Below are 14966 nucleotides of genomic sequence, written 5' to 3' on the forward strand. Positions count from 1 at the left end.
CTCCTGTTCTTGTTAATTCCGCAAGAAGTTCGAGCGTGTTTATTTAGTTATAAGTTGGTTTGTTAATTAACCGTGTACTGCCCTCCCTGTAATAATCCTCCTATGCATACCACTAGATTTGTACTTTTCCTACTGTTGCATGGGTTTGGGAGGATTTGCATCTGCAAATTAATCTCTGCCTCTCACCACCATGGACGATCAACAAAGTTCATCGATCCCTTGTATGATATCAGATCAGACCAGACCATTCCAGCAAAATGTAACACATGTAAGAATTTTAATGGCGAATAAATTGTTTGTTAACTGAAGTGCACATGCAACTTTTGTTTCCTCCCTAGTGTATATACATTACATGCGCTCATATGTGCCTGCCAGATACAGCCTGATTAAGCAACTAGGGCAGGGCGTATGCGTATCGGCTGCTCCTCACATGCAGGAGGAGGCACAGGGTGAAGCTGCCACACTCAGTCCCAGCAAACACGGCCCTTGTTTCATCAAAACCAGATTAACTTAGGAAGTAAGCAACTGGATGTGATACCTTTTCAGGTTATTTTGTACTTTGGGTAAGTTTATTAAGACGGTAGTGTAATGCCGACCAGATCTGACATCTGAGCACACATGCATATTCTAACTAACCAGCCCCATTGATTCCATTGGATGAGATGCATGCTTCCAAAGTTTCCTTTTTTTTTTTTTTTGAACCCAGAAGCGTCGAAGGACCCAATGATGCATTAATATTGATCGGCGGTGGTACAAATTACAAAAAGGACCTTCAAGAAAAGTAAACATGCAGCTAAGTCCACCTCTTTTACAAATAAGACCCTACACCAAAGATGGGGAAAAGCAATCAAGTCCAGCACCACCGAGCTCGCGTTGAAGCTTCCAGTCGCGGCCAGCCACTTCGTCGTCGGGGACGAGAAAACTTGGGACGAAACCACCAAATAACGACGCGTTGCTGGAGCAGAAGAACCTCCCCTTTGGTACACCGGCTGGGAGGTTGTGGTTGAGCTGACGCCGGCACAAGATCCGAAGACCAGCCGCAGACAACATAGCTTGGAGCGGCCGCCATTCGACCATATGAGTCATCGGCTAAGAGCCACCGAGGATGCGCTTCTGGAGTGTGCATCGGCTGAGCTTCTCCGCCTTGCAAATGACCACAAAGCTTCACCTCCACTATGACCTCGATGTGAAGGAGGGAGAGAGAGAGAGAGAGAGAGAGAAATAGCACCATGAGAATATGCTCGGCAACAAACTGCGAGCTTACTGTGGAAGGAGCTCCGGGCAGACTTGATCTCTGCATCCGCCCTCCATGGACGTCGAATGGGGAACCAAGTCCTCTGTGTCTCAGCGTCGCTCACCGGCGCCGAGGACGCGCTCCAGATTGGTATCACGCCATACACCACCTAGGCAAACAACAAGAAAAACCTAACCCTAGACCTAAACCTACAACTACTATGTACATCATGTGCTACGCATTCATCTCCACACGCCGGACGGCAGCACCGACGGAGAGGAGCATGGAGCGAGGGATTCTCTGGTGACTCTCAATGGGAGCGGAGGTGGGAGAGAGGAAGGGGAGGGGAAAGAGCTTCCAAAGTTTCCTTGATCTAATCATCAGCCATGTTTGATCTAATCATCGTATCCGGGGATGTTCATTCGTGGGGATGGCGATCATCTAGTGTAGCAACGCTATGGCTCGGGAGGGAGGGGGATGCTGTAATCGGTACAGTGGTTGGAGGCCACGGCGACGTGCATGCCTGGTAAGACGCCTTAGAAACCGTCATCGTGGTGTTGGAGATATGCCCAAGAGGCAATAATAAAAGTGGTTATTATATATCTTTATGTTTATGATAAATGTTTATATATCATGCTATAATTGTATTAACCGAACATTGATACATGTGTGATATGTAAACAACAAAGAGTCCCTAGTATGCCTCTTAACTAGCTTGTTGATTAATAGATGATTAGTTTCATAATCATGAACATTGGATGTTATTAATAACAAGATTATATCATTATATGAATGATGTAATGGACACACCCAATTAAGCGTAGCATAAGATCACGTCATTAAGTTATTTGCTATAAGCTTTCGATACATAGTTACTTAGTCCTTATTACCATGAGATCATGTAAATCACTTATACCGGAAAGGTACTTTGATTACATCAAACGCCACTGCGTAAATGGGTGGTTATAAAGGTGGGATTAAGTATCCGGAAAATATGAGTTGAGGCATATGGATCAACAGTGGGATTTGTCCATCCCGATGACGGATAGATATACTCTGGGCCCTCTCGGTGGAATGTCGTCTAATGTCTTGCAAGCATATGAATATGTTCATAAGAGACCACATACCACGGTACGAGTAAAGAGTACTTGTCAGGAGATGAGGTTGAACAAGGTATAGAGTGATACCGATGATCAAACCTCGGACAAGTAAAATATCGCGTGACAAAGGGAATTGGTATCGTATGTGAATGGTTCATTCGATCACTAAGTCATCGTTGAATATGTGCGAGCCATTATGGATCTCCAGATCCCGCTATTGGTTATTGGTCGGAGAGAGTTCTCACCCATGTCCACATAGTTCACGAACCGTAGGGTGACACACTTAAGGTTTGATGTTGTAATAGTAGAACTTGAATATGGAATGGAGTTCGAAGTAATTGTTCGAAGTCTCGGATGGGATCCCGCATATCACGAGGAGTTCCAGAATGGTCCGGAGAATAAGATTCATATATAGGAAGTCATATTCCAAGTTTGGAAATGATCCGGTGCATTTATGGAAAGTTCTAGAAGGTTCTAGAAAAGTCCGGAAGAAATCACTAAGGAAGGAGGAGTCCCGGAGGGACTCCACCTCCCCATGGCCGGCCAACCCTAGAGGGGGGAGTCCAAGGTGGACTCCACCAAGGGGGCCGGCCACCCCCCCTCATGGAAGGGTGGGAATCCCATTTTGGGTGGGAGTCCCACCTTGGGTAGGTTTCCCTACAACATGGAAGGTTTTGGGTTGGGGTCTTATTCGAAGACTTGTAGTCCAACATTTGGGGGTTCCACCTATATAATGAGGGGCCAAGGGGAGGGGGCCGGCCACCACAAGCCCTCAAGGAGGCTGCACCCCGTAGTGGCCGGCCACCCCTCTCCCAAACCCTAGCCGCTCCCTCTCTCCTCCACCTCTCCCGCACGCTTAGCGAAGCTCCGCCGGAGTTCTCCATCGCCACCGCCACCACGCCGTCGTGCTGCCGGATTCAAGGAGGAGCTACTACTTCCGCTGCCCGGCTGGAACGGGGAGAAGGACGTCGTCTTCATCAACACCGAACGTGTGACCGAGTACGGAGGTGCTGCCCGATCGTGGCACCGTGATCAAGATCTTCTACGCGCTTTTGCAAGCGGCAAGTGATCGTCTACCGCAGCAACAAGAGCCTCATCTTGTCGGCTTTGGAAATCTTCAAGGGTGAGTCTCGTTCATCTCCTCGTTGCTCCCGTCTTCTAGATTTCATCTTGGCTTGGATTGCGTTCTCGCGGTAGGAAATTTTTTGTTTTCTATGCAACGAATCCCTACAGTGGTATCAGAGCCGTGTCTATGCATAGATGGTTGCACGAGTAGAACACAATGGTTTTGTGGGCGCTGATGCTCTTATTGTCTTTAGTTTGAGTACTTTGCATCTTTGTGGCATAGTGGGATGAAGCGGCTCGGACTAACTTTACATGACCGCGTTCATGAGACTTGTTCCTCGTTCGACATGCAACTTGTATTGCATAAGAGGCTTTGCGGGTGTCTCGTCTCTCCTACTATAGTGAAGATTCAATTTACTCTTCTATTGACAACACTAGTATCACCGTTGTGGTTCATGTTCGTAGGTAGATTAGATCTCTCTCGAAAACCCTAAACCACGTAAAATATGCAAACCAAATTAGAGACGTCTAACTTGTTTTTGCAGGGTTTGGTGATGTGATATGGCCATAATGTGATGATGAATATGTATGAGATGATCATTATTGTATTGTGGCAACCGGCAGGAGCCTTATGGTTGTCTTTAAATTTCATGTTGAGTAGTATTTCAAAGAAGTTGTAATAGTTGCTACATGGGAGAACAATCATGAAGACGGCGCCATTGGCCTTGACGCTACGCCGACGATGATGGAGATCATGCCCGTTGATGATGGAGATCATGTCCGTGCTTTGGAGATGAAGATCAAAGGCGCAAAGACAAAAGGGCCATATCATATCACATATGAACTGCATGTGATGTTAATCCTTTTATGCATCTTATTTTGCTTAGATCGCGACGGTAGCATGATAAGATGATCCCTCTCACTAAAATATCAAGATAATAAAGTGTTCATCCTTAGTAGCACTGTTGCCAAGACTTGTCGTTTCGAAGCATCTCGTGATGATCGGGTGTGATAGAATCAACAAGTGCATACAACGGGTGCAAGCCAGTTTTGCACATGCGGATACTAAGGTGGCCTTGACGAGCCTAGCATGTACAGACATGGTCTCGGAACACGTGATACCGAAAGGTAGAGCATGAATCATATGATTGATATGATGAACACTTTGAGTGTTCGCCATTGAAATTACATCTTGTCTCGTGATGATCGGACTTGATGTAGTGGATTTGGTTCGTGTGATCACTAAGACAATGCGAGGGATATTGTTTTGAGTGGGAGTTCCCTAGATTTTTAATTTTGGTACACTACTGCAGAATAGGCTATCAGTGACAGGCTCAAAAGGCCCATTAGTGACTGGCAATGCGCCTGTCACTGATGACTAGTCACTGGTATGAGTTTACTAGTGACAGGCAAAGTGCCCGTCACTAGTATATGTATACTAGTGACAGGCAAAAGAGATGCATGTCACTGGTTGCGATCGCCGGTAATAAAAAAATGTTTTCCACGAATATTCCAGATAGCACAATAATATGATATACAAGTAAAATACATTTTCCATGGATATTTCATATAGCACAATAAGATATAGTACCAATCATATGTTCACATCACCCAATATGACATAATATTTGTACAACTAACACAATGGTATAAGAACTTGCAATCTATCATAGACAACAAAGAGTAGTTTGTTATGTAGCAAGCAGCTTGAACTCCATAGAACGGCACCACCACGTACACGTTGTTGTTCATATGCATAGTTGCAATTTCCTTTCACTGTGTTATATTTCCACCATCTTGTTGAGGTGCAAATTCTTTCATTCCGTCTTCTTTGTATGGACCTAAATGGCGCAAGACACTGATGATGTGCTTAACCTGATACAAACAAAGAAATCATGTTCATATAAAAGAAAACATGTTGCATTTACCAAATAAGCGAAAGGCTAGCATTCACATGTCTCTGATTTAGCATAGTGGCATACTGTGAGGATTATCTTACTTCAGCTACGATGCTATACAATCAATGGCAAGGAGAAAATGGAATTTAATCATTACAGATTGCACAGCTCAATGTCTCGGCTAGTAATTAAAATTTTACAATAGATTGGTGAAGAGAATCCTGTAAAGAAGTTTCCATTTATTCTTTGGGTAAGTAAATAAAAAACTTCTCCAAAACATGTTTTTAGTCGGTTTATCATTGGCACCCAAGGAATTAAAGTCATAAAGTACAAAAGAACATTAGTTTAAGATTAATTGATCCAGTTATAAACCTCTGTTCCATATGCTTGTCTGGCGGCCATGGAAGGTAAGAACAAAAAATAGCGAATGTTTGTATGTGCTTAAAATGACAGGAACCTTTTATTTCCAATAGTAAACTTGTGGTCCTTATTCCTCTCCTCACCAATCCATGACCGCAGGTTCCTTGAATACAACGTGACCATGACAGAAGTGCAAACATTGTTCTCAAGTGCATCAACCTAATCAAGCACATGGTAAGACTTTGGTGTCTAGAATAGTAATGCTAACTAGAACATTGGGCACGCAAATGTGAACTACGGATCCACCAAATGGAGATAGAGAAAAATTATTGGTAAAAATGATTCAATAAATCACGAAAGAGAATGCCGCCTGATACATAAATTGCGACTTTTGAAGTGGTAGGCATACCATTTGAATTACTCAATGTAATCCTTGGGAAGGAAACAAGGAAAATGATGCAAACCCAACATATGCTTCAGAGTGAGAACACATGCTTCATTGCAGCCCTTGGGGAGATTTACCGTTGAGTGTTAAAGGAGAGGAAAACTAAAAATCCTACCAGGTGAATGAGAACACATGCTTCATTGCAGCCCTTGGGGAGATTTACCGTTGAGTCTCCTTGCTAGAGAAGGAGCGGCAGTTTGTTAGCACATATCCATACAAAATTAATAGTGGGGAATTAATGAATTATCAAGAAACACACGCAGGTGATAGTTTCAAGCGGATGTAAGTGGCAGAACCTGATTTGTTGTTCCTTTGTTACCACGGGGTGTCAGATGGTACAATCACGCTGGTTGCCTCAATGGATCCAATATGCAAGGAGAAATAGCAGATGAAGAACACAACGGCTCAAATCCACACAACATCACCCAGATAGTGGGAGTAGCATGTCGGCTGGAGGCAAAACACCGGCGGATGTCCTAAGCAGATCGAGCCCTGTTCGGCAAGCTCGAGGTCGGCTCGATCCAGGCCGACGAGACGGGGTTGCCCCCGGCCTATCCTGTCACCATGGAACAGAACTGGGGCGGCGTAGGGGGCGGGGAGGCGGCGGCTGTATAGCGGAGGAACCCTATCTAGATGAGAAAAGAGCGCCTCGCGAGTCGCGAGAGAGCTACGCGGGGGAGTTTGCGGAAGAACCGCTTCGGTCGTGGCTGAATATAAGCAGGCACATACGTGGCCTTGTTAAAAAAAAGCAGGCACGTACCTGGCTAACTGTTTTGCGTGCAATCTGCATTTGCACGTAGATTCAGATTCAGTACTTCCTAATACCTGGCTGGACGCGCTGCTAGTCACATACCTGCATCTAACACAGTGGAGAACCGTCGGAGAGGAGATAAAAGAAAACGAAGGAAACTTGGCTTCATGCATCTACTCCGTATCAAAATCTTTGTTCCTTCTTTCATCTCAAGCTCGCGTCATCAAGATTTTCGTGGATTCACGGTTTCGTGTGGTACTTTTACGTTTCGCGTGGTAATTTTTTAAGATGAGGCACGGCTGATACACTCATCCTCAAAATGTTAGCCAACTTAATAAAATATAAAGTGTTTGTCTAGTGACAGTTATTTATAAATGCATGTCGCTAACACATTTGATCTTTCAGCCGGTCTCCACAAAAACTGCTAGCGACAGGCTTTTTTATGCGTCTGTCACTAGTGTTTTGTACTAGCGACATGCTTATACGAGCCTGTCACTAGTGTTTGTACTAGTGACAAGCTTAATTTTGTCTGTCACTAAACGCATGGTGGCTATAAGCGTTTCTGCAGTAGTGTTAAATTAAAATTTGAACTCAATTTTTCGTAAACATTAGTCTAAACTATTGCAAATATATGTTGTAGATATGGCGTCCTCAATCAATTTTAACCAGTTCCTAGAGAAAGAAAAGCTTAAGAGCAACGGTAGCAACTTCACCGACTGGTTCCGTCATGTGAGGATCTTCCTCGCTGGCGGAAATCTGCAATATGTGCTTGATGCACCGCTAGGTGACCCTCCTGCAGAAACTGAAACCGATGAAGTAAAGAATGTTTACGAGACTCGGAAAACTCGGTACTCTCAAGTTCAGTGTGCCATCCTGTGCAGTCTGGAAGCCGATCTTCAAAAACGTTTTGAGCACCACGATCCTCATGAGTTGGTCAATGAGCTGAAAGCTATATTTGAAACTCATGCGGCCGTGGAATGCTATGAAGCATCGAAACACTTCTTCAGCTGCATGATGGAAGAAGGCAGCTCCGTTAGTGAGCACATGCTCGCCATGACCGGGCATGCGAAGAAACTCAGTGATCTGGGAATAGTGATTCCTAACAGTACGGGGATTAATCGTGTCCTTCAATCACTGCCACCTAGTTACAAGAACTTTGTGATGAACTACAATATGCAGAACATGAACAAAGAGTTACCTGAACTCTTCGCCATGTTAAAGTCTGCTGAGATTGAGATCAAGAAAGAGCACCAAGTGTTAATGGTCAACAAGACCACCAGTTTCAAGAAATAGGGCAAGTCTAAGGGAAAATTCAAGAAGGGTGGGCTGCCACGCCTCCTATGAAACCTAAGAATGGCCCTAAGCCTGATGCTGAGTGCTATTACTGCAAGGAGAAGGGACACTGGAAGCGTAATTGCTCCAAGTATTTGGCGGATCTGAAGAGCGGCCTTGTCAAGAAGAAGAAAGAAGGTATATCTGATATACATGTTATAGATGTTTATCTTACTGGCTCTCGTACTAGTACCTGGGTATTTGATACTGGTTCGGTTGCTCATATTTGTAACTCGAAACAGGAACTAAAGAATAAACGAAGACTACTAAAGGATGAAGTGACGATGCGCGTTGGAAATGGATCCAAAGTCGATGTGATCGTTGTCGGCACACTTCCTCTACATCTACCTTCGGGATTAGTTTTAAGCCTCAATAATTGTTATTTTGTACCCGCGTTGAGCATGAACATTATATTTGGATCTTGTTTAATGCAAGACGGTTATTCATTCAAGTCTGAGAATAATGGTTGTTCTATTTTTATGAATAATATCTTTTATGGTCGAGCACCTGAAAAGAATGGCTTATTTCTGTTAGATCTCGATAGTAGTGATACACATATACATAACATTGATGCTAAGAGAATTAAATTAAATGATAATTCTACTTATATGTGGCACTGTCATCTTGGTCATATTGGAGTGAAACGCATGAAGAAACTCCATACCGATGGATTACTTGAATCACTTGACTTTGAGTCACTTGATAGATGTGAAGCATGTCTAATGGGAAAAATGACTAAGACTCCATTCTCTGGTATTATGGAGCGAGCTACTGACTTATTGGAAATCATACATACCGATGTGTGCGGACCAATGAGTGTAGCATCGCGCGGTGGTTATTGTTATATTCTAACCTTCACAGATGATCTGAGTAGATATGGGTATATCTATTTCATGAAACATAAATCCGAAACTTTCGAGAAGTTTAAGGAATTCCAAAGTGAAGTAGAAAATCAACGTAACAAGAAGATTAAATTTCTACGATCTGATCACGGAGGTGAATATCTGAGTTATGAGTTTGGCATGTGATACGTCTCCGACGTATCGATAATTTCTTATGTTCCATGCCACATTATTGATGATATCTACATGTTTTATACATACTTTATGTCATATTTATGCATTTTCCGGCATTAACCTATTAACGAGATGCCGAAGAGCCAGTTGTTGTTTTCTGCTGTTTTTGGTTTCAGAAATCCTAGTAAGGAAATATTCTCGGAATTGGACGAAATCAACGCCCAGGGTCCTATTTTGCCACGAAGCTTCCGGAAGACCGAAGAGAAGACGAAGTGGGGCCACGGGGCGCCGCCACACTAGGGCGGCGCGGCCAGCATAGGGCCCGCGCGGCCCTGTTGTGTGGGCCCCCGTGACCCCTCCGAGGCTGCCCTTCCGCCTACATATAGTCTTCGTCGCGAAACCCCCGGTACCGAGAGCCACGATACGGAAAACCTTCCAGAGACGCCGCCGCCGCCAATCCCATCTCGGGGGATTCAGGAGATCGCCTCCGGCACCCTGCCGGAGAGGGGAATCATCTCTCGGAGGTCTCTTCATCGCCATGATCGCCTCCGGATCGATGTGTGAGTAGTTCACCCCTGGACTATGGGTCCATAGCAGTAGCTAGATGGTCGTCTTCTCCTCATGTGCTTCATTGTCGGATCTTGTGAGCTGCCTAACATGATCAAGATCATCTATCTATAATTCTATATGTTGTGTTTGTCGGGATCCGATGGATAGAGAATACTATGTTATGTTGATTATCAATCTATTACCTATGTGTTGTTTATGATCGTGCATGCTCTCCGTTATTAGTAGAGGCTGCGGCCAAGTTTTTACTCTTAACTCCAAGAGGGAGTATTTATGCTCGATAGTGGGTTCATGCCTCCATTAAATCTGGGACGAGTGACGGAAAGTTCTAAGGTTGTGGATGTGCTGTTGCCACTAGGGATAAAACATTGATGCTATGTCCGAGGATGTAGTTATTGATTACATTACGCACCATACTTAATGCAATTGTCCGTTGTTTGCAACTTAATACTGGAAGGGGTTCGGATGATAACTCTGAAGGTGGACTTTTTAGGCATAGATGCATGCTGGATAGCGGTCTATGTACTTTGTCGTAATGCCCAATTAAATCTCACAATACTCATCATATCATGTATGTGCATGGTCATGCCCTCTCTATTTGTCAATTGCCCGACCGTAATTTGTTCACCCAACATGCTATTTATCTTATGGGAGAGACACCTCTAGTGAACTGTGGACACCGGTCCATTCTTTTACATTGAATACGATCTACTCGCAATACTTGTTCTACTCGTTTTCTGCAAACAATCATCATCCACACTATACATCTAATCCTTTGTTACAGCAAGCCGGTGCGATTGACAACCTCACTTGTTTCGTTGGGGCAAAGTACTTTGGTTGTGTTGTGCGGGTTCCACGTTGGCGCCGGAATCCCTGGTGTTGCGCCGCACTACATCCCGCTGCCATCAACCTTCAACGTGCTTCTTGGCTCCTCCTGGTTCGATAAACCTTGGTTTCTTTCTGAGGGAAAACTTGCCGCTGTACGCATCACACCTTCCTCTTGGGGTTCCCAACGGACGCGTGTTGTACGCGCATCAAGCATTTTTTCCGGCGCCGTTGCCGGGGAGATCAAGGCACGCTGCAAGGGGAGTCTCCACAATCCAATCTCTTTACTTTGTTTTTGTCTTGCTTTATTTTATTTACTACTTTGTTTGTTGCACTCTATATCAAAAACACAAAAAAATTTAGTTACTTGCATTTACTTTATCTAGTTTTCTTTATTTACTACTGCTAAAATGGGTACTCCTGAAAATACTAAGTTGTGTGATTTCACTAGTTAGGCTAAATGGAAAACAACAAAAATATGAGAGATCTTTATGAACTTTATCTTGAATTAGGACATGATGTGTTTGAAGAGAGAATTAAAAAACCCATGGAACTTTATATGCATGCTAATGGGAATGTTATTAATATGAATGCTTTGAACACCATTGTTGCTAATGCTATGGAAGAATTTAAGCTTGGGGAGGTCGGTTTTGATGAAAATGATCTCTTTATCCCTCCGGGTATTGAGGAGAAAGTTTATGTTGATTATGATATGCCTCCTATATTTGATGATGAGAATAATAATGATAGCTACTTTGTTGAATTTGCTCCCACTACAATTAATAAGAATGACTATGCTTATGTTGGGAGTAGTAATAATTTTATGCATGAGACTCATGATAAGAATGTTTCATTTGATAGTTATATTGTTGAGTTTATTCATGATGCTACTGAAAGTTATTATGAGAGAGGAAAATATGGTTGTAGAAGTTTTGCATGTTACTAAAACACCTCTCTATATGCTGAAAATTTTGAAGTTACACTTGTTTTATCTTCCTATGCTTGTTGCATTATGCCTACATGACTTGTTTATTTACAAGATTCCTTTCCATAGGAAGTGGGTTAGGCTTAAATTTGTTTTGAATTTGCTTCTTGATGCTCTCTTTTGCTTCAACTCTTATTTCTTATGAGTGCATCATTAAAACTACTGAGCCCATCTTAATGGCTATAAAGAAAGCACTTCTTGGGAGACAACCCATGTTTTTACTATAGTATTTTTATTTTATATTTGAGTCTTGAAAGTTGTTTACTACTGTAGCAACATCTCCTTATCTTAGTTTTGTGCATTGTTGTGCCAAGTAAACTCGTTGATAGTAAGGTTCATACTAGATTTGGATTACTGCGCAGAAACAGATTTCTTTGCTGTCACGAATTTCGACCTGCCTCTCTGTAGGTAGCTCAGAAAATTATGCCAATTTACGTGAGTGATCCTCAGATATGTACGCAACTTTCATTAAATTTGGGAATTTTCATTTGAGCAAGTCTGGTGCCTCAATAAAATCCGTCTTTACGGACTGTTCTGTTTTGACAGATTCTGCCTTTTATTTCGCATTGCCTCTTTTGCTATGATGGATGAATTTCTTTGTTCCATTAATGTCCAGTAGCTTTGTGCAATGTCCAGAAGTGTTAAGAATGATTATGTCACCTCTGAACATGCGAATTTTTATTGTGCACTAACCCTCTAATGAGTTGTTTCGAGTTTGGTGTGGAGGAAGTTTTCAAGGATCAAGAGAGGAAGATGATACAATATGATCAAGGAGAGTGAAAGCTCTAAGCTTGGGGATGCCCCGGTGGTTCACCCCTGCATATTTTAAGAAGACTCAAGCGTCTAAGCTTGGGGATGCCCAAGGCATCCCCTTCTTCATCGACAACATTATCAGGTTCCTCCCCTGAAACTATATTTTTATTCCATCACATCTTATGTGCTTTGCTTGGAGCGTCGGTTTGTTTTTGTTTTTGTTTGAATAAAATGGATCCTAGAATTCATTATGTGGGAGAGAGACACGCTCCGCTGTAGCATATGGACAAATATGTCCTTAGGCTTTACTCATAGTATTCATGGCGAAGGTTGAAACTTCTTCGTTAAATTGTTATATGGTTGGAATCGAGAAATGCTACATGTAGTAATTCTAAAATGTCTTGAATAAATTGATACTTGGCAATTGTTGTGCTCATGTTTAAGCTGTTGCATCATATACTTTGCACCTATTAATGAAGAAATACATAGAGCTTGCTAAAATTTGGTTTGCATATTTGGTCTCTCTAAAGTCTAGATAATTTCTAGTATTGAGTTTGAACAACAAGGAAGACGGTGTAGAGTCTTATAATGTTTACAATATGTCTTTTATGTGAGTTTTACTGCACCGGTTCATCCTTGTGTTTGTTTCAAATAACCTTGCTAGCCTAAACCTTGTATCGAGAGGGAATACTTCTCATGCATCCAAAATCCTTGAGCCAACCACCATGCCATTTGTGTCCACCATACCTACCTACTACATGGTATTTCTCCGCCATTCCAAAGTAAATTGCTTGAGTGCTACCTTTAAAATTCCCATTCTTTACCTTTGCAATATATAGCTCATGGGACAAATAGCCTAAAAACTATTGTGGTATTGAATATGTACTTATGCACTTTATCTCTTATTAAGTTGCTTGTTGTGCGATAACCATGTTCCCGGGGACGCCATCAACTACTCTTTGTTGAATATCATGTGAGTTGCTATGCATGTCCGTCTTGTCTGAAGTAAGGGAGATTTACCACTCATTTAATGGTTAGAGCATGCATATTGTTAGAGAAGAACATTGGGCCGCTAACTAAAGCCATGATCCATGGTGGAAGTTTCAGTTTTGGACATATATCCTCAATCTCATATGAGAACATTAATTGTTGCTACATGCTTATGCATTAAAGAGGAGTCCATTATCTCGTTGTCTATGTTGTCCCGGTATGGATGTCTAAGTTGAGAATAATCAAAAGCGAGAAATCCAAATGCGAGCTTTCTCCTTAGACCTTTGTACGAGGCGGCATAGAGGTACCCCTTTGTGACACTTGGTTAAAACATGTGTATTGCGATAATCCCGGTAATCCAAGCTAATTAGGACAAGGTGCGGGCACTATTAGTATACTATGCATGAGGCTTGCAACTTGTAAGATATAATTTACATAATACATATGCTTTATTACTACCGTTGACAAAATTGTTTCTTGTTTTCAAAACCAAAGCTCTAGCACAAATATAGCATTCAATGCTTCCCTCTGCGAAGGGCCTTTCTTTTACTTTTATGTTGAGTCAGTTCACCTATCTCTCTCCACCTCAAGAAGCAAACACTTGTGTGAACTGTGCATTGATTCCTACATACTTGCATATTGCACTTGTTATATTACTTTACATTGACAATATCCATGAGATATACATGTTATAAGTTGAAAGAAACCGCTGAAACTTAGTCTTCCTTTGTGTTGCTTCAATACCTTTACTTTGATTTATTGCTTTATGAGTTAACTCTTATGCAAGACTTATTGATGCTTGTCTTGAAAGTACTATTCATGAAAAGTCTTTGCTTTATGATTCATTTGTTTACTCATGTCATTACCATTGTTTTGATCGCTGCATTCATTACATATGTTTACAATAGTATGATCAAGGTTATGATGGCATGTCACTCCAGAAATTATCTTTGTTATCGTTTACCTGCTCGGGACGAGCAGAACTAAGCTTGGGGATGCTGATACATCTCCGACGTATCGATAATTTCTTATGTTCCATGCCACATTATTGATGATATCTACATGTTTTATGCATACTTTATGTCATATTTATGCATTTTCCGGCATTAACCTATTAACGAGATGCCGAAGAGCCAGTTGCTGTTTTCTGCTGTTTTTGGTTTCAGAAATCCTAGTAGGGAAATATTCTCGGAATTGGACGAAATCAATGCCCAGGGTCCTATTTTGCCACGAAGCTTCCAGAAGACCGAAGAGAAGAAGAAGTGGGGCCACGGGGCGCCGCCACACTAGGGCGGCGCGGCCAGCATAGGGCCCGCGCGGCCCTGTTGTGTGGGGCCCTGATACGTCTACGACGTATCGATAATTTCTTATGTTCCATGCCACATTATTGATGATATCTACATGTTTTATGCACACTTTATGTCATATTCGTGCATTTTCTGGAACTAACCTATTAACAAGATGCCGAAGAGCCGTTGGCTGTTTTCTGCTGTTTTTGGTTTCAGAAATCCTAGTAACGAAATATTCTCGGAATTGGACGAAATCAACGCCCAGGGTCCTATTTTGCCACGAAGCTTCCAGAAGACCGAAGGAGAGTCGAAGTGGGGCCACGAGGTGGTGACACACCAGGGCGGCGGCCCGGCCC

The sequence above is a fragment of the Lolium rigidum genome, chromosome 1, assembly GCF_022539505.1.
Source record: "Lolium rigidum isolate FL_2022 chromosome 1, APGP_CSIRO_Lrig_0.1, whole genome shotgun sequence".
Taxonomy (NCBI): domain Eukaryota; kingdom Viridiplantae; phylum Streptophyta; class Magnoliopsida; order Poales; family Poaceae; genus Lolium; species Lolium rigidum.